This window comes from Protopterus annectens, chromosome 8.part0 (genome assembly GCF_019279795.1).
Source record: "Protopterus annectens isolate FY-2018-M chromosome 8.part0, PAN1.0, whole genome shotgun sequence".
Classification (NCBI taxonomy): domain Eukaryota; kingdom Metazoa; phylum Chordata; order Ceratodontiformes; family Protopteridae; genus Protopterus; species Protopterus annectens.
The window spans coordinates 44,702,616-44,723,237 of record NC_056741.1 but is presented as its reverse complement, the minus strand read 5'-3'; the positions used below and the strand labels follow the sequence as shown (position 1 = coordinate 44,723,237).

Here is a 20,622-nt window from a genome sequence, read left to right as displayed (position 1 = left end):
TAACTTCCAAACAGGATGAACGTATAAGAGAAAAAAAATTCAATGTCTTAATTGTAGTAGCATATATTAGGTGTGCAGTAACATCTGAGGTCTTTCCATATCATTGTTGCAGTATTCTTTACCTAAGGGATCTCCCCCTAATTTGTGGTGCTATATCCAGCTGAACCATAATTAGGGGTGCTATATCCAGATGTCAGTAAACTCATCCAAAGAGGGAGAAGCATACCAATAATCAGTATACCACTTTAATTAGGATGGTACCATACCCTGCGGTCAGTAACCAATGTTAGATGTGGGAGTGCCACAGCCATCTATCAGTAACCTACTCTAGATGTGGGAGTGCCACAGCCATCTATCAGTAACCTACTCTAGATGTGGGAGTGCCACAGCCATCTATCAGTACCCTACTCTAGATGTGGGAGTGCCACAGCCATCTATTAGTAACCTACTCTAGATGTGGGAGTGCCACAGCCATCTATCAGTAACCTACTCTAGATGTGGGAGTGCCACAGCCCTCTATCAGTAACCTACTCTAGATGTGGGAGTGCCACAGCCATCTATCAGTAACCTACTCTAGATGTGGGAGTGCCACAGCCCTCTACCAGTAACCTACTCTAGATGTGGGAGTGCCACAGCCATCTATCAGTAACCTACTCTAGATGTGGGAGTGCCACAGCCAACTATCAGTAACCTACTCTAGATGTGGGAGTGCCACAGCCATCTATCAGTAACCTACTCTAGATGTGGAGTGCCACAGCCATCTATCAGTAACCTACTCTAGATGTGGGAGTGCCACAGCCATCTATCAGTAACCTACTCTAGATGTGGGAGTGCCACAGCCATCTATCAGTAACCTACTCTAGATGTGGGAGTGCCACAGCCATCTATCAAGCAACCTTAAATGAGAGTATCATATCAACTGATCAATAGACCAGTCTACACAGATGGGCACCATAGTCATAACTCAGTAACCCACCCACAGGCAGTTATCAAACTGAGCCCAACATCCTGGCTAGTATACAAAATCCTTTAGTACTTATAGGATTCATACATCACATGTGTGCTCCCCACGCATAGTGTATGGCATAAAGTTTATGTATGGATGTACATACTCAGAACATTTTTGCTACCAGTCCAAACGCCATTGCTGAATGTCAGTCTGAGCACTCTTCTACTGTACTGGTTACCATGCTGTGTTTTCAGATAAGTGCCCCATTGGTTTCTTCTCTTCATTTTTTATTTTTTTTGTGTGGTTATCGTATTCATGTCAAACAGAAAGGGAACATGTCTGTGTGGGAGGCAGATTCTCCATAGAGATAATCATGACCAGTGTCTCTTCTGTTTGGGTGCTTCTCACGATCGCATGCAGTGCTCTGTCTGTCAGGCATTTATGTTTAAGACCCTTCCTAGTCATCTCTCCTCCTTGTTCATATACCTGCTGTCCAGTCTCCCTGGACATCTCTCTAGAGCCTGTTAAAAGCCTGGAGGACTGTCCGGTGGGTGCTTTGAATTCTTCTGGCACAACCCTGTCTGAGGCTGGCATGGATCAGGCTTCTTGCACATCCTAAGGCTTTTCAAACATCTGTACCTGATGTTGAGGGGGAACCTCGGCTGATTATATCCAAAGGACCAAGGGAGGATTCCTCAGATCTTGGTTTTTGAGGAGATTCCTGCCACCACCGAGTCATGCCAGGAGTCTGACCCTCTGAGGTGTTTTGAGCGGATGTCCTGCAGAAAAAATAAAAACACAAAACAAAGCATGTTTTCCATTTGTTAAGAATCTCCAATGTGAATGACAGGATTCCACTCAGGAATTATTTAATGGTTTGATGGCCTTGATCAAGGGGTCTCTATTCCTGCTCATCACTGGTCTACTCCACTCAAGAGGCCTAGGAATTTGAATTCCTTGGATGAGGACCTTGACTCAGGGGAAGAATCTTCAAATTATTTTCCCACATCTCCTTCCCTCTTGGACTACAGTTCAGAGGAGAAGGATTCCATAAGCCCAGACTTCCCCCAGGGGGAACTATCCTTTGGGATACCATTGCCTGTATGATGGATTATTTTAAGTGGGATTGTTCTCAAATCTCTGAGCTTCAGAAAATATATGAACTCCTACAGATGGAGTCTCCTAAGCCATCTTAGAGATGCAGGATGTATACAGCCTCAGCATTGCTAGATCTCTCCAAGGCCTTTGACACAGTGTCTCACCCCTTACTTTTGAACACACTGTCTAACTTGGGCTTCTCACACAAAACAGTAAAATGGTTTCAGAGCTACCTCAAGGATCGTAAACAAGCAGTGAAATGGTCCAATGAACTCTTACCCTTCCTCCACAACCCTACTGGAGTCCCACAAGGCTCCATCCTAGGACCGCTACTCTTCAGCATTTTCACAAACAACCTTCACACTGCCTCTCACCCTGGGACCCTCATCCAGTACGCTGATGATTCCACCATAATCTGCACTGCTCAATCAGTACCAGAACTACTTTCAAAAACTCAGCAGTCCTTTACTGTAGTCGAATGCCGGCTAAGAAATGCCCAATTCTTTCTTAATCTAAAGAAGACAAAACCAGTACTCTTTCATCCCAAGAACACCTCCCCTGTCACTGATCATTTCAACATCCTTGCATCTGACAACACTGTCATTGACAAAGTGCAGGAAACCAAACTTTTAGGTGTTATCCTTGACAATAAACTTTCATTTGACCCACATATACAGCAATATATAAAGAAAACTCATCAAAAACTGGGACTCTTATATAGAAACAAACATTTCTTTACTGTAGCAACCAAAACTACCCTTGCAAAAACATTTTTACTTCCCTCCCTTCTTTATGGTGCCCCTATCTTAACTAACTTACAAACTTCTACCATAAGCAAGATGGAACACTGCTACAACAAAGTTGAAAAGTTTTCCACAAACTCTAAATATCACACACACCACTGTAAATCACTCGTAGAATTAAACTGACTTGAACTCCCCAACCAACTTGCCTTTATTCAGCTATCCACCTTGCACAACCTTATTTTTAAGCCTACTGCCTGCCCTGCACTAGCCAGACTAGTCACACCTTACACACCAAATCGATCCCTACGATCAGAAGACAAAAATCTCTTAGCTATCTCAAAACCCACAAGAAAACCTGGTCACTCTGTATTCATACTCTGTCTCTATACTTTGGAATTTACTATCTCTAGCTACCAGGTCTATGCCTGCATTAACCCATTTCAAAGCCTCTTTAAAAAATCATCTCAAAAATACATGGCTCTGCTCCTGCATAAAGCCTGCCTAATACTCAGGTCTTCCTCTTCTTCAACACTAGCCTCATCCTCATCTTCTATCACATTTCAGTCCCTCACTTACTGCAAGATCCTAAGGCTCTTCTAACTCCTTCTCTGTTTTATACCATATCCTTATGCTACTGCTCAGACTGCATCCCTTCTACTCTTCTTAACTCTCTCTCACTATCTATCACTAACTTTCTGGCTGCTGTTTTCCTAACTGAAACTGACTATTATAGTACATGAAAACTAGAATGTTAATGTCACACATTGCATTACCTATGTACTATGTTTTTTGACACTATCTACATCATGTATGGTGAGAGTGACTATTATTGTCTATAATGTTTTAACTCCATAGAATTGTCTAGATGTTTAGTAATATATTGCAACATCTTGTAACATAGTTTGTTCTTTCAACTTATTTTTGTATAGTATTTCTAATGTCATTTGTATTGTATTGAATTATACTGTATTTGTATTGTACTGTATGTGGAACTTTTCTCCCGGGGCCTCTGCTGAAAACGGGTTCTGTAGACCCAGTCAGACCACCCCGGTAAACAAATGTCAAATAAATAAATAAATCTACTGTTCCTCCTGTTCTGGCTGCCTTATGGATACCTTCTCTGCAGTGTCTATAGCCCCTGACTCTCAGACCCCTGTACCTAAGAAGCCAAATTCTATAATGTGCCTGAGGAGTGCAAATTTCTTTATAAATGCCCTTCTACTGACACTTCTGTAGTGTCAGTCTCCAGTGACAATCCATTCAAGTTATTATCCTCTACCAAGCTCTTGCCTTCTGATAAGGATAATAAAGCTATGGAAAGGCTAGACAAGAAAGTTTACACTGCTGCCATTTTATCCTTTAGGGCCATCAACTACCAGACTGATATGATCAAGCATTTCTCAGGTTTCTAAGGTGGTTTTTGACCTTCCTGACTCTGAGGGAAAGCTTCGGCCCTTTGACTGATACTCTCTACTTTTTGAGTTGCATGCCACTCAATTAAATGCAGCTATGATACAGCTAATGCCTCTTCCAGGGCTGCTGCCTTTGGTTCAGTTATGAGGCATTATTCTTGGATTCATCTTCAGGCCTCGCTTGATGACAGTGAGGCTAAACTTTTGTATGCTCCTTTGGGTAATAAAACTGTTTCTGGATCTGCTTCTGCTGCCGCTAAACTTTTCAAGTCTCTCCAGGACAAGGGCAAAGCTTTACAGGAGATGAAACATTTTTGTTTCTCCTATTGCCAAATTTCAGAGGAATTATCCCTCTAATTCTGCATTTGTTCAGAGGCACTTTCACCCTTCTCCTAAGCGCAAGCGAAACCTGCTTTCCAAGACAAGCAGGGTTCTATTTGACTGTTTGCTTTCTCCTTCCCTTGGCTAGGTTCTTTGTCTATCCATCTGTCCCTGTCTCTTCCAAGCCATGAAATTTCCCCTGACAGATAATGGACAGAACCCAAAAGTCTGAAGTGACTCATAGCTAATTTGAAAGTCCCTTCCCCCTTTTCAGGAATTCCTCAGCCTCTTTGGCTCTCTCATTTCCCAAAGGTTCTTCACACTCTTTTGGCTCAGGACACCATTTACGCTGTGCTTCCTGCCCAAGTGGAAAAGGGGTTTTATTCCAGGATATTTTTGGTCCCACAAAGGAGGGCACATGGAGACCAATTCTGGATCTTTCCAGGCTGAACACCTTCCTCAAGATTCCTTTCTTTCGGCTGTTATCTCTGCAGGCATTATTTACTTTTTTCTACCCCTGGTCTTTCTAGTATCTCTGGATCTCAAGGATACATACCACCCAACCCCTTCTTCAGGAAATTTTTATGTTTCTTTGTCTCTTCCTTGCATTTTCAGTTGTCTAATTTGCCCTTTGGCCTCTCTACTACTCCAAGGGTATTCACCAAATGCCTCACTCCCGTCTTTGCTTTTTGCAAGTTTCAAGGTATTCAGATCTTTCCCTGTCTAGACAATGTGTTCATTTAAATTCCTTTCCCCAACTCTCATATTCATGATCTCATATTTACTACTTCTCTGGTACAGAGTCTGGGGTTCACCTTAAACTTCCAGAAATCAATTATGATACCTTCCCAGAATAATATTTTCCTTGGCAACAGTTGAGGGACATCTACTGTTATGGTAAGATTTTACACAACTGTACTTCAATATGCACAGTCCAGAATATGTTATTGCTTACAGTCATATATAAGTGTAAAAATATAATGCAGATTATATACAATTCACTTATTTATGGGTAACTCTTGTGATATGTCTGTAGTATTTTGCAATATATTGTATTCAACCATATCAGTGTGTAATTTATTTCTACTAATCTTGCTGTACTTTTTTTAAAACACCTTTACTGAATTATCAGTTGTGACATAAGCAAACTTACATTTATATAAAAGTAAACAAACTGTATCAGCAAGTTCACATGTACAAACCTTATACATCACATATATTATTGTATACAATATAATCAATCCAATATTTCATAAATTGTTCAATTCCTTTCTGCCTTTTCTTAAACCTCATTCCTCCTACAAAATATTATTCTACATGTATTGTTCCCACAATTTCCATTTTGTATATGTAATTTGCTTGTACCTTTTTTGAGATTCCACATCCTGTTCTTTTATCCCTGTTACAATATTCAGCACTTGAAGTACGGCTGGTTTAGACTTTGATTTTCATTGTCTAGTAAATCCTTTTTTGGCAGCCACCAGAATTAAACTTAACAGTACAATTCAGATCCTGCAGCCCAGCTTAAAAATAATTTCCTTATTTACACTCATTTGCTCACCTAGTATTCCTGACAAAGGACTCTGAGGGAATTATTTTAAGTCTGCCAACCTATTACACTCAAAAAACATATGCTCCCGGGTACCTTTTTCTTCGAATTCAAAACTCCAGTATTTGCCATGTACCTCAGGAAAAATACTTTGAAGTCTCCTTGGGGTACCTCTGTACTCTGCAAACACTTCCAAGCAAAAATCGTAAATCTTCTAAATATTGTTGCATATTTGTCAGCTGTGTATATGTCCTCCTATTGTTTCTTTGTGAATTGCTTATCTAATCTCTCTTCCCAATCATTAGTGACCTCCTCTGATTGATTCCTATAGTTATCGTGTCGTATGTTATAGGCCCTACAAATTTTCCCTTTTTAACAGCAGCTTCTGCTCTAGAGTCAACTAAAAGCTCAACCAGAGCAGGTCTTTCACTTGGGATTCCCCTATCCCTTTGCCTTTGTCTATATTCTGATATCAGTGTGTGATTGATAGGGAAGGCAGTCTCTAGCCTGCAGTCCAAATTTCTCCCTGGTGTCAACCCACTATAACCTTTTCCTCTCTAGTTATTTGCTCTCAATACCTTGGTTCTTTTGCCAGCCTCTTCTAGTAAATTCCATCCTCCTGTTGCCTGTTGCAGTCATCACTATTGGCAGAATCTCCTTTCTCCATTTCCATGTTGGCTTAATTCTTAGTATACTTCCTGCTGCTTTATTAATATAATATTCTGTTCCACTTTGAATTGTAGCTTTCTGCTTGTGTTATGCATGGGAGCCTTAACTACATAGCTTTTAAAATGTCCATTCAAATCTGGTAATCCTAAACCACCATGTTATATTGGAAGGGTCACCTTATCACGTTTGACTCTTGCCCTCTTTCCTTCCCAGATAAGATACTTCAACCGTTAACTATCCACAACTTCTCCTCTGGTTGATAAAAATATGCCTGACTTGTATACAAAACTAAAGGGACTGAAAACATTGCTACTACTTGTAGTAACTTTTGTTTAATATCACTAGCTGCCATAACAGAATCCTTTTTAATCCATACTCCTAAATACTTCATTTTATCATGTCCCCATAAATACCGGTATTGCTGAACCAATTCATGTGTGCCTTATCTTTGTGATAATGTTATCTTAGTGTTGTGGTTAGGGTAGCAGTCTCTGGTATGTGTCTTCACCACATGGTGTGATTTGGGCTGTCCAATATCCTAGGGCCTCCAGTTCATTGGAAAATGATTTCTGTACAAACATATTAAGAATTTATTAAGAATGTGTGTAAAATGAAGCATGTGTGAACCACCACTTTAGATCTCTAGAATATTCACCAAACTCCTTCCACTTTTTCTAGACCAGAGCAAGCCACTCGAAGGAAAAGACCTTGTAACCAAAGGATAGGGCTCAGACATCAGAATGTTGCCCACCAGGGGGCTGCCATGAACTCTTTCAGGAGGTGGTATTTGTCCTGACTGCTTCTCAGTCTTTACTATTTCTCATGAACACGCATGGGATGCTAGGTCTCTGAGTCTGTCCCAACTTGGAAAGGTCATTTTGAAGGACAGATTGGTTTTGGACATGGTAATAAAAAGCCATGACCTAGAAGTCTTGGGTTCTGAAGCCAAGAGCTCCTCTGATGAATCAGTCAGAGCTTCTGGAGCTGCCCTAGACCTTTTTCTCAAAGGGTTGTAGAACATGTTTATGCTTTAGAAAGAATAATGATATTCTGTTCCGGACTCTTCTTTCTTCCAAAGAAAACAAGGAGATTCTATCTGACCCAGATCTTTACCAGTTTTGTTGAGCACACCTCCTATGCCATGTTCACTTGGTCAGATTGCTGCTCCCACAGTTATCTGGATGGTATTGCAACATACAATGTATACCTTTTGGTGCATTGCTTTCTAGAACCCTAAAAGCAATTTATCTATCTGCGTCTGTTTGGGCCAACACCACTTTAAGTACAATTGGTTGCCCTTTTGTTTGGTGTAACCATACTTTTCAACTGTCCAGATTTTTGCCTCATATTTTTGGTCTGTTCCTCATAAAATTAGTGGTTTTCTGGCAAATCCCTAAGAAGTGAAGTCACTAAATAATGATAGACATTTAAATTTCAATCTTCATATCCTTCGTTCCCAAGAAAGCCGATTTGGGCAGTACTGTCGTGGTTTGAAGTCCCAGAAACATTGGTAGAATTAGTGGAGGCTGTGTACAAGGGCCCAATGACTCAAGTTTGAGCAGTGTTCAGCCTCACAGAGGGGTTCCCAGTAGGAGTAGGTGTACATCAGGGTTCAGCTCTGAGGCCACTGCTGTTCATACTGGTGATGGACTACATTAGCAAACAGGTTGAGGGGACAGATCAACAAAGCTGCTGTATGCAGATGATGTGGCAGTGCAGGCAGACTCTGAGCAAGAACATCAACAAAGGATAGGAGAATGGAAAGAAAGACAGTGAAACAGGTTAATGGCTTCAAGTATCTGGAAAGGGTGTTTTAGGAGAAGGGAAGTCTGAATGAAGTGGCCAAAGCTAGAATCAGAGGAACTGCAGCCAACTGGCCTATAGTGTCAGGTGTAGTGTATAAGAGAAGAATGCCAAAGAAACTGAAAGGCAAGGTGTTCAAAACCATGGTGTGACCAGTACTACTGTATGGTACAGAAACCTGGGCAGTAAAGGCAGAGCAGATGAGGAAGTTAGAGGTGATGGAAATGTGTCTGAGACAGGTGATAGGATGCACACTGTGGGACAGACTATGAAATGCAGACATAACAGTAGAAGTGAAAATAGCTCCAATTGCAGAAAAGATCAAAGAGAGCAGATTACGGTGCTTCAGGCACATGTGCAGAAAAGCAGAAGACAATCTGGTGAAGCAGATTTGTGACAGACAGGAAGAAGGTAAGAGGGAATGAGGGTGTTCAGCAAAAAGATGGATGGACTGCGTGAGAGAAGATCTGTGACAGTCCGGCATGAGTGTTGAAGAAGGCAGGAATGTAGCATTGAATCAAGAGAGGGATGGTGACAGTTAACACGATACCCTGACCTCACATAAAATGGGAAAATGGGGCTGATGATGATGATGATGATCCTTCAGAAAATGCATGGTAACACAAATTGTTATTTTAGTAACTTTCTAAGTTTATAAGACCAATATTTTGAAATCTGTCCCTATTTTGGGCCTTGTCCCCCCCCCCCATTATTTTTGTCCTAATTTCTTGTGCTAAAAGGTTTGGCTGTACCCCCCCCCCCCCCAGGTTTTCGCCAGAGTTTTGACAGTGGTAGCAGAAGGCTTTGCGAAAGCAAGGCTTTCTCATACCCCTCTGATTTAAATGACTGGCTTCTTGTGGTTGCACTGGAGGATTCCCTGACAAATGCCTTTACCTGGGTCTGGTCATAGTTTCGGTGTTTAAGAATCACTGTAAACTGTCATTCGACTGCAATTCACCTGAGTAGGTCCTGCCTGCTTTGGTTCTCGCTCTTTGGGATGGTATTGAACTCCCTGCACTTGTGATCCTTTCCACCTGACTGAGGACGGTACCTAGAAGGGCATATCATTGGTATCCTATTCTTTTACACTTGTCTCTTGGACTTGATGGCAACATGGGTCACATGTAAACCTGCTAGAGATGAGGACAGTGTTGTCCACATTCCAGTCTTTGAAGAGTGAATTAAAACAAAACCCCTCAAATTATTCTGCGGCAGGAACCAAAACAAATGTACTAGACTGACCTACATGCCCAGTGCTGCAGACCTAAGTGTATTCAAAAACATAGTGAACTGAACTTCTGAAGCCATATAAAGAAGCAGTTCAGGGTGCAGCTGTCGGCCTTAGATTGGGGCATTTTCCTACAAGCAGTTCAAATCCCTGAAGGGAACATCATGGCAGAATCCTTGATTTATAGCTCCAGTCCTTTTGTGGAACTAAGAGTCATAAAAATCTGTATTCACCAGGTTATCTGAGGATGGGGACCCTAGAGATCAATCTGTTTGCTATTAGGAATAATATAATATTTCATATATTCTGCTGACTTTAACAAGGCAGAAAAAAGTTGGCAGTGAACACATTTTTCCTACAACAGAAAGGCAGTTTCCTGCATAAGTTTCCACTGAAGCCCTTGATTTCCTGTTTTTCAGCCAGATTTAGAGAAGAAAGACCAATGCTTGTCCTCAGAGTCCCACTGTAGCTGGGATGAGTATGTTTTCAGGCACATTGTTCCCTGAATGTTTGTGATCTTTTCCTGACCTGAACCAAAGTGGTCCTTTCCTCATGTAAGAGGACAGCTGTTTCCACCTCTGGATGTACTTGAGTCTCAGAGGCTGCAGGAAGCCTTCAGCAAGGAAGATGTATTCCAAAAACAGTGTTTACATTTATCAGTATTGTGTGCAGAGATACTTGCTTCCTCCTTACTCTTAAACTTGAAGTATTGCCTCACCGTTTTTAGGCACCTGTTTGATTTGGGCCAGAGTTACATCCAAATCAGGATGTACAATTCTATCATTTTACTTTTTCTCAACTAGGTGGAGGTGAAACCAGCTCAGTTTATACTTAAGTATTGCTGAAGTGGATGCTGCATCTTAATCTGCTTTTGAAGAACCATTCTTCTCCTTTGGACTTGAACATCATGACCGGCACACTTGTCATTCAATCCATTGAACTGGCTGGTTTAGTGGACTTAACATTCATCTCTTAGAAAACAATCTCTTCTGTATAACTACTAACTTCAACAGGTCATTTTGGATCTTTAGGCTTTCACCTGTGTAGAAACGTATTTAGGTTTCCCCAGAACTGGATGTCCCTTCAGACTAAAACACATTTCTGTACATGAAGTGATTTATGATCTCCACAGATGTTCATTGATCATTTTATCCAGCTCTCCATTTTTGTCACTGTGGATTGAATCAAGATGGGAGAGAGCTTTTCATACCTTAGGTGTACTTTCATCTCAGGTTTTGTCTGGAGCAGCAGATATGGATCTGCTTTACCTCTAGTGAGGAGAACTTGGGAATAGCTTTGAAAATATTTTCTGAGGGATTAACTTCATCCTTTTTGGCATCAAATAACTTAGAATATGGAGTATGCATCTCTAACCAGTGGTAAGTCAGCCACAGGAAAGTGCATGTCATGTGCCACCCCTTTTTTCTAGGAAGTTCGGTCTGAATGTAGACTTCGTAGATGTCAGATCACACCCACAGTGACAATGATTTATTTACTCAACATTCTGATACATGCAGACACCACATGGCGTCTGAAGTGAAGAACATTTTGAAAAACTGGAGAAATCAATCTGCTGAAGTCAAGAAATACTTGTATTCAAGAGCTTGTGTTTAAGTACACAAGAATAATTCATAGTATGTGAATATATCATCTGCAACTGCTAGGGATTCTTTTGTGGAGGGTCAACTAACATAAAACTAAAAGCTTCAGATTCAGAAAATTGCCTCTTCCACTATAAGCAGATTAGCCAAGAAGCCTGAAAATATACAGTGTGCTACATTTTAGGTTGATTACCATTGCTAAGTATATTTTGGAGATGGAAGGGTCCATGAGCCCCTGGAGAATGGTCCTAGTAAAGATTGATCTAGACATAGAGAAGAAATCAACCTTATAGTGCTTTGTAAAAGTATATACAGAGGACCAAGTAGAAACTTCTAGAATCCACCCCTTTCTAAAAAGCCATAGATGAAACCAAGCCCCTTGTAGAGTTGGCCTTGACCCTGCCTGCAATACATTTGTTATAGTGACTATAAATAAAGGTAATGGCCTAAAACAACTATTTGGAAATGGTGAGTTTTGATACAGGTTGTTCCTTTGTCTTACCTTCACACGAAATGAACAATTGATCCGAAGAACTAAAAGATATAGTTTTGTCAAGATAGTACTTGAGTTGTCTGTGGACATCCAAGGGTATGGAATATGCTTTCTCCCTCAATTTTTAGTTCAGGAAAGAAAACAGGGAGATGGATAGTTTGGCTTCAGGTAAACTTGGATGACACTTTAGACATCAAAGAAGGATTAGTTCTCAAAGAAACCCTGTTTCTGTGGAAAATGAGATAGGGTGATTCACCATAAGAGCTTGCAACTCAGATACCCTTCTTGCAAAGGTCAGAGCAGTCAGCAAAACTGTTTTCCATTACCAGAACCTCAAGTCAACCAGATTATCTGGTTCAAATGGAGGAAGTGCTGGCTTCTCTAACACAAAATTAAGATCCCAAGGAGGGGGCCACACGTTTTCCAGGAGACCTCTTATGCAAAATCCCTTTCAAGAACATTTTGATTTGAGACTACATTGAAAGAGGAGGATCCATGGGCAGACATGCTGAAATGGCCTAAAAATAAACCTTGCCAAAGGAATAAGAAAGGTCATATGATAGCAACTCACACAAATATTGTAAAACCAGTGAACAACTAGCGTTGAATAGATGCTGTTGGCACCAACTAAAAAAAGTTTCCATTTGTTAATGCATGATTTTCTAGTAGCAGGCATTTTTTCCCCATTAGTACCTGCTGTATGTCCTCAGAAAACAGGTGCCTAAAAGGAATTAAGACCCTATCATCCAGGTAATCAGTTGAAGATGATTGATGTTGGGGTGTATCAAACACCCCTGTTTTAGTGTGAGTAGATCCAGTGTGTGAGGAAGATTGTGGTAATTGCCCCTGACCATGTTCAAAAGAAGGGAGAACCATGTTGCCTGGGACAGAAGAGAATCGTCACAATAATCTTGGGGAATTCCTTCTGAATCTTCAGTGGTACCTTTGATATTAGTGGACAGGCATACAGGAACATTTTCCAAAGAAAAGCCATCTGTCGATGAGGCCTTCTTGCATGGAGCCCTGAACAGAATTTCCCCAGTTGATTCGTCAGAGAAGAGGCAAAGAGATCTTGAGGAACTCCCCACAGATGGATCGAATCTTGGAAGACCCCTGATCTAGTTTTCCTTCTTGAGGGTCTGCTGATATCCTACTCAGCTTGTCTGCCACACAGTTTTGCTCTGATGGAATATAGGATGCCTGCAGAGTGAGATTGTGCTGTGAAGTTATATCCCAAGCTAACATGGCTAGTCTGCAACGGGGGTATGATCTGGTTCCCCCTTGGTTGTTGATGTATCACATGGCTCTGGTATTGTCTGCAACCACTTGGAGGTCTTGGAGACCAAAGATTGTTCAGAGAACTGAGTTCCTTAAACAGGGCAAATATCTCCTTGATATTTATTCTCTCTCATCTGTCCTTGATGTCCCACACCCACTGCAATTTTATCCCTCCTGAAGCTGCTTCCCAAGCAAAGTCTGAAGTGTCTGTGGTGACTGACTGCTTTGCAGCAGGGAGGGAGAAAGGGAAACCTGAATTTAATTATATTTGTTGTCTCCACCAAAAGATTTCTCTTTCGACAGACCCAGTACTAGGATCTGAAAAGATAAGGATTGTTGATGCTGAGAACAAAGAGATTTCAGCTACCACTGTATCTTTCTCATGTGGAGTCTTACGAGGTGTATCATGAGAATCATAGATGCCATAAGACCCAAAATCCTAAGGCATTCCCTCACAGTGACCAAAGTATGAGTGGAAAACCTTAGAAATAGATCTAAGTAAAGAACAATTTTCTTCCTGTGGAAGAAAATCTCTTTAAACTGAGGTGTCTAGTTTATACCCCAGGAACACAATCCTGAGTGAGGGGGTCAAGAATGATTTTTGAATGTTCTGTTTTTTATCCCAGTTTGTGCAAGGGATGTCTCACTGAAGCAAGATATTCTTGACACCTTGAAAAAAGACTCTGCAAAGATAAGCACTTTGTGTAAATATGGAAAAATGTGGATACCCTATACGATACCCTACAGCCTACAATGAGCTATAACAGGAGCTCTTGGTGCAGCTGGATAGTCCAAAGGGTAAGGCAGAGAACTGATGATGTGATCCAAATGCACAAAACCTTAAGAAACATCTGAAGTCTTGATGAATGGGGATGTGTTAAGCATTATTAGGTCTAGTGTTACCAGGAAATTTGAAAGAGGAAGAAAAGGTAACAGGTTGTAAGGTAACAACATTTTCAATTTGAGCACTATCACAAACAGTTTTAGGAAAAAAACAATCCGGAAGTGGTCTTCAAGCAGTTTCTTTGGCACTAGAAGCATCCTTGAGTAAAACCCCTTCCCTACCTGGGAAGGAGGAACTTGTTCTATCACTCCTTGGGGTAGGATGTGATGAAGAACAGATGAAAACAAGACTCTGATCTGCAGGATGAGGACTGGCCCCCTCAAAAGGAGGAATTTCCTCCCACTGACATCTGTAGCCCTGATGAATGATTTTCAGAACCCATTTGTAGAATCTGTTAAAGAGAAAAATGGATATTCAGACTTTATGGAAGAGAAAAGGGGTCAGGGTGGGATAGGGATCACATGGTCTCTTGAATCAAACTTGTTGGATTGTCTTTGGTTTTGTCAGGTTTATGACTTCTTTTTGGAACTCCCTTGCCATTTCTTCTTAAATGTCTGTTTACCTGAATTCTGTTGAGGCTGTTATTCTGTTTTTGCCAAAATTGGACAAGGAGAAAGAAAATCCCTTGGACAGTTTGGAAAAGGAGAGCTGAAAAATCTCAGAGATTCCCATGATCAGCTTGCCCCTTTTATCACACTTGTTGATCACCTCTGCAACAGAGGGGCCAAACAGTTTAGTTTTTTACATCATCTGGGAGGTTCTGGGAATGCAGCCAACCAAACTTCCTCAAAACAGTACTAGTGGCCATAGCTCTGGAAGAAGTATCAATAGAGTCATAAACACAGTGAAGACAATGAGCAGTGACCTGTGCAATAGAAGAAACTGTATTTTTCCCAATATGTATCAATTTTTCCATACTTATCAGAAAGAGTATGATTGAAATTAACTAAATGCTTAGCAGCAGTGAGATCAATTAAGGCTATAGCTGCTGGTTCAGGTTTGGGAATAGTGTATACAAATTTAAAAGACTAAAGAACTTTATACATCCTATCTGCCCTTTTAGGAACAGCTGGCTGGCTGTGAGGAAAACTGCGAACAGTAAGACACACATGATTTAAACCAGACAGGACAGGAGGAATGGATGTAGTTGTGGAAAATTCTTCTGTAACAATTCAGTATTTTTGGAAGGACTGAGAAACCTCAGTGTTCTCCCACTGAAAACACTGGGACCTTCTAGCAATAGTGTCATGGAGAAAGAGAAATTCCCACAGGGAGAATCAGAAGCTGAGCTCTCCTCTGAGTTTGAAATTGAAATCTGACATCATAACACTGAATCTGTCCTTGCATCTTCCAGTTCAGATTCAGAATCTTGAATCCCTTCTGGAAAAGAGAATTCCTCTTTCTTTTACCAGAAATTACTTTACAAGAAGGATCAGTAGCCTGAATGAAACCCTGAGCCAGACCCAGTAAACTACTACTGTCCAAAGAAATTTGAGGAGTAGAAACATGCTTGGTTTTCCATTTTTTTGGGGCAGGAAAATGGGGCCAACTGTGTTACTAATGACAGCAGCTGGTTCCCCAGGGATGGGCATAGTATTCTGACCTAATGGCAGCAGCTGATTCCCCAAGGATGGGCACAGCATTCTGACCTAATAGCAGCAGCTGGTTCCCAGGGATGGGCACAGTATTCTGACCTAATGGCAGCAGCTGGTTCCCCAGGGATGGGCACAGTATTCTGACCTAATGGCAGCAGCTGGTTCCCCAGGGATGGGCACAGTATTCTGACCTAATGGCAGCAGCTGGTTCCCCAGGGATGGGCACAGTATTCTGACCTAATGGCAGCAGCTGGTTCCCCAGGGATGGGCACAGCATTCTGACACAACAGAGAAACCTTCTGACAAGAGTGTCTCTCCTTTGCCCACTGGGGGAACTCCTCCAGCTGTGGGAGATGTGTCTAACCCCTGGTCCATAATGGCTGTAGGTGCTACACCAGAGGGATTAAGGCTAAAAGATGAGTGGTCTGAGGTACAACAAATGACCACAGCAGAATCATCCACCTGTGACTTAGGTAAATTTCACTGTGATGACGAGGGTTGCTTACTTAACTTTTTCTTTTTGTGACTGGAAGAAGGACTGACCATGGCACTGGTAGTCTATTCCATGGTCAAGCCAAAATGGTGCCTCTTTCATGATGGAGAGCAAGCAGCAAATGCCAGTAAAACTTCCAGTCCCCAAAAGTTACGTTTGACTAAAAAAATAGTAAAAAGTGCTTTCAAACACTAAGGCAGCCCCACAACAGAAAAATAACCCCATTTTTCCACAGAAAATCTATTTTCAGTTTGCAGTTGTTTTAAACTGACAGAAATGATTGCTCCATTTAACAAAATGTTACAGTATCGGTATAGTCTATTAAAAACAATCCTAGCTTTAAAATAACTTTCCTGAAGAGGAAAGTAATAAAACATCAACATTTAAGAAAACGGACGTTGTCCCCCCAAAGGGATCTTATCTGCCCAGCAAAGAAAAGTACAAGCTGACTGCTGATCATCGAAAGCCTCAGAGGAGGGTACACTTCGGTGGCAGTAAAGCTTCATGCCCAGACTTGTCTTTTAGTCAACGTAGCTCGAGTTGCTTGACAGTTTGGGAGTGTGGAAGGTGTCTTGAAGCTTTGGAAACTGAACAGCTATTATATCCTTGGCAGGATACAACTCATACAGCTAAAGCTACTGCAGCAGTAATCAATCTGAAGAACATATGACGAAACAATGAAATCTTTTTTAATAGAAACATACCTGTCCTTACCAAAAGCTTTGGATTTGTGCGAGCAATTGCAATTATTGGTAAACAGTTAAAAATAACTTGGGGGGAAAAAGATATGTAAAATAAAGTGCAAGTTGTATAAAAGGTCTAAAATGAGAAATAAAGTGAGACTGCAGTACAGTAGTTGTGGATATGAAAAACAGACATGCAAAGATAGACAAACAGTTAAGAGGGCCAGAGAAATGCTTCTACAAATAACATTCAGCCCTTGTGTAATAGGTGTAGATGTAGGCATGAAAGTGAGCTATGTCCTATGTTTAAGAAATGTTAAGAATATGGCCCAGAAAAGGTTCATGGGTAGGTTCATAAGTAGGTACAGGCCTAGCCAAAAAAGGTACCCTGGCTTTCGCCACCTATGAAAATTATTTTCCTGTGCCCCTGTCGAGCAGAGCCACAGAGGTGATCCACGGGGTGAATTTTCTATTTCCCATCCAATCATCAAGATTTTTCTTGAAGAGTGCTAATGAGGAGCTTTGTTTGATATAGATAGGTAGTTTGTTCCAGAGTATGGGAAGTCTCTGGGACAGGAATCTATCCCTCCAGCATGTTCTGTTTATTGTGGTGACAAGGTTTAGGTCCCTAGAGCGTGTAGCTCGGAGGAATTGGAATTTCTTTAAGTGGAGCATGTCCAACAGCTCTGAGTTTGACATAGCTTTGTATGTTAGGCAGAGATAGTCTCTGAGTAGGAGATATGCGACGGAGTTTTTTGAGATGGTCTGCGTAGTCTTCTTTGTGAGGCATTTCTGCGGCCTTTCCTGTTGTTGTAGATATCTTGTGAGGTACATACCAAAACGGGCATTGTACTCTATAATAGGTCTGCATACATGAAAAATAGGGTATATATTATAAATTCGAAGGTATAAAATCTTGAGTACCCTTTCATCGACACATAAGTGTCGAACGTCCTCTTCAGCGAATGACCACATCATCGATTTATTTCCAAGGTAAAGAAATCAGTAGGCCAACTACGCACAACACAATATGACGAACACTATGAATTGGAGGCTTTGCCCCCCATACCCCCCATGTGAGGAGCTGTGCCTCTCACATCCCCCTAACTAAATATACTAACTCCAAGATTGCATTACAGTGGGGAAAAGGGCAGATTTAAATGAACAGTCAACCGATTTCTTTCCCTTGGAAAGAAATTGATGACGTGACCATTCACTGAAGAGGACATTTGACACTTATGTGTCGATGAAAGGGTACTTGAAATTTTGCACCTTCGAGTTTATAATATAGACCCATGGAAATAGAAGTGCATTCAAAGACTTTCCATGTTGTTAACAGAAATATTAGAAAAGAGTTGCTTATATGTCCTATGAAGGTGAAAAGCATTAATAAAGTAAAATCCAAAAATGTCTTCTAAGCACTGAGACAGAATAAAGTCAGATTTTTAGAAGAAATGATGAGAATTAACAAGCAAAATGTTGAATTTACATTAAACACAGGTGCATATACTTTCAAAGTCCTGGGTTCAAATTCTGGCCATTGGGTAAAGCCACTGGTATGAAAATAAAAACTACAAGATTCTTTTTTCAAATTATACTAGTTAAAGAAATTATTTCTTTTAACATTTGTAGCCGGTTGAGTAATGACATATACTAGTTAAAGAAATTATTTCTTTTAACATTTGTAGCCGGTTGAGTAATGACATGCCAGGAAAGTTGAAACAAATTTACAGTGAAAAAGCAAAGAGTGCTTATTTGTAGAATCAGTCATACAGTTACAGAAACTTATCAGATAATAATAATAATAATTATTATTATTATTATTTATTTTTTATTAGTTTATTTAACATTCATTTTCCTGGAAAGTCCGACTTGGAATGACACCAATTTTCAGTGGAGGCCCGGGAAGAAATGCTCCAGATGTATGTCTTTGTAAACGATGTAAGGTAAAAGTAGTAATAATACTAATAATAATAATAATACTAGAGGGTTAGGAATTTTACAAGGAGACTATAATAAATAAAATATATAAAACCTGATACTTTGCCAGTGAGTCATGTTTATAAGAAAGTAACAGTATCTCAGGAATAAACTAGTTCAGGATTTAAAGTGAATGGAAAGCTGAGATATCATTAAGAAACAATTAAAATCAGCAGAATTGATGACCAGTATAATCACAGTTATGAGGAAGGGCAATGTTTGCTTTTGTAATGAGCCACACGATCTGAATAAAGGGATTTAAAGATATTACAGTTGGGGAAGTGGTCTAAAGAACGCCAAATGCTAAATTATTTTCAAATTTTCAATTCTATGTGCAAAGGGATTCTAACAGACAGAGCTATACAAAGAGAGTTTCAGATTGTGTACATTTAATACAGTAGTAGGGGGTTACAGATTTCTTACACTTCCACTTAGTATTTCCTCAGCACCAGAAGGCTTGGCTGAAACCACTGCAATGAAGATAGCCTGTCTCGTTCAATAGGCATAAAACTAAGGGCTTTAAACTGGAGAGGTCAGTCGGTGCATAGGACAATGGTTTTCACCAAATGGTAAAGCACATGAGATCCACAGATGTGTGAATAATGTATATTGCCATGTTGTAATGATTTTGTTGAAAAATGAGAGGCATTTCTTTTAGCAAGTAATGTTTTTTTAAGTTCTACCTTTTTTCTTAACAGCAGAAAAATACCCATCTGGCTTAATAAGAGCAGGTTTGCTTAAGAGAGCATAAATATGGTATCAAAGAAGACTGAGGCAAGTCCTGCCACAGAGTTTTTGCCTTTTGTGAATGGGGGATTTGTTGTCTTCATTATCCAAGTAGCAGCTCTGGGGAAGAGACAACAGAAATAAAAGAAGGACCAGAAGGAGACACCATGAGGAAGATTGAGATAATTTCTGTTCTGCTATGGCTACTGCATGGCTCAAAGAGCAAGCCACTCACTGAAAGAGACCATAATCCAGCAGTGTCTGACTATATTAAAGACCATAATCCAGCATTGTATGACTGTATTAAAGATACTGGCTGTGAACTCTTTGTTAAGGCCTAAAACTGTTGCTTGGGACCTTAATTGAACTTTTATGTTTTGTGTAATAAACACTATTTATTTATTTATTTATTTCAAATTTGTTAACCGGGTTGGTCCAGCTAAGTTACAAAAAAAAACATTTTCAGTGGAGACCCAAGGAGAAAAGCTCCAATAATTTCTACAGCAATAAAAAATAAAAAGAAACATTATACGTAAGATAAAACAGAGTACAAACTGAATTGCCATTATACAGAACAAATTATAGTTGTCACATAATAAAGTGAGTACTAAAAATATAAGCATACAAACAGTTTAGCCACAGTGCTGAAAAGCTAGTATGTTCTAATATTTACAAGAATTAGAAGTAATACCAAGATATTTCCTAAGTAGAGGTTGTAGAATGTGAATATACAGAGGTATATGTGAGGTTAAGTGGGGTGATTTACACACACACACACACACACACACACACACACACACACACACACACACACACACACACGTGCGTGCGCACACTTTGTATTGTAAAAATGTGCTGCTGTTACTACATCATTATATTATATTATATATACAAGGGCTCACCCTAAACATTCAGTTATGAGAGTTCATATGTAAGTACCAGGCTAGCTAGCCTTGTGGGACATTTTAAGCCTAGACAATTTTTCTCAGAGGTGAGAATTAAACCCTGTATCTTGTTTCTGTGAGATAAGCACCTTAACTATGATCCCAGTCCCAGCCCCCGAACAATAACTGTGTTAATCAGATAGGCCCACTGTGTACACAGTATCTTTTCAGGAGTGATACCGAAGCACTGTGTGGTTAAGTGACTTACTT

General features: G+C 40.3%; 1 long non-coding RNA gene across 1 annotated transcript in view; it reads left to right on the top strand.

Annotated features, from left to right (window-relative positions):
• LOC122807971 overlaps window positions 1-19,872 on the top strand; it is a 126,366-nt gene extending 106,494 nt beyond the window's left edge. The window contains exon 2 of the long non-coding RNA XR_006365744.1: window positions 19,441-19,872. This is a non-coding gene — a long non-coding RNA (uncharacterized LOC122807971). The remainder of the gene's footprint in view (window positions 1-19,440) is intronic.
• Window positions 19,873-20,622: the final 750 nt, after the last annotated feature.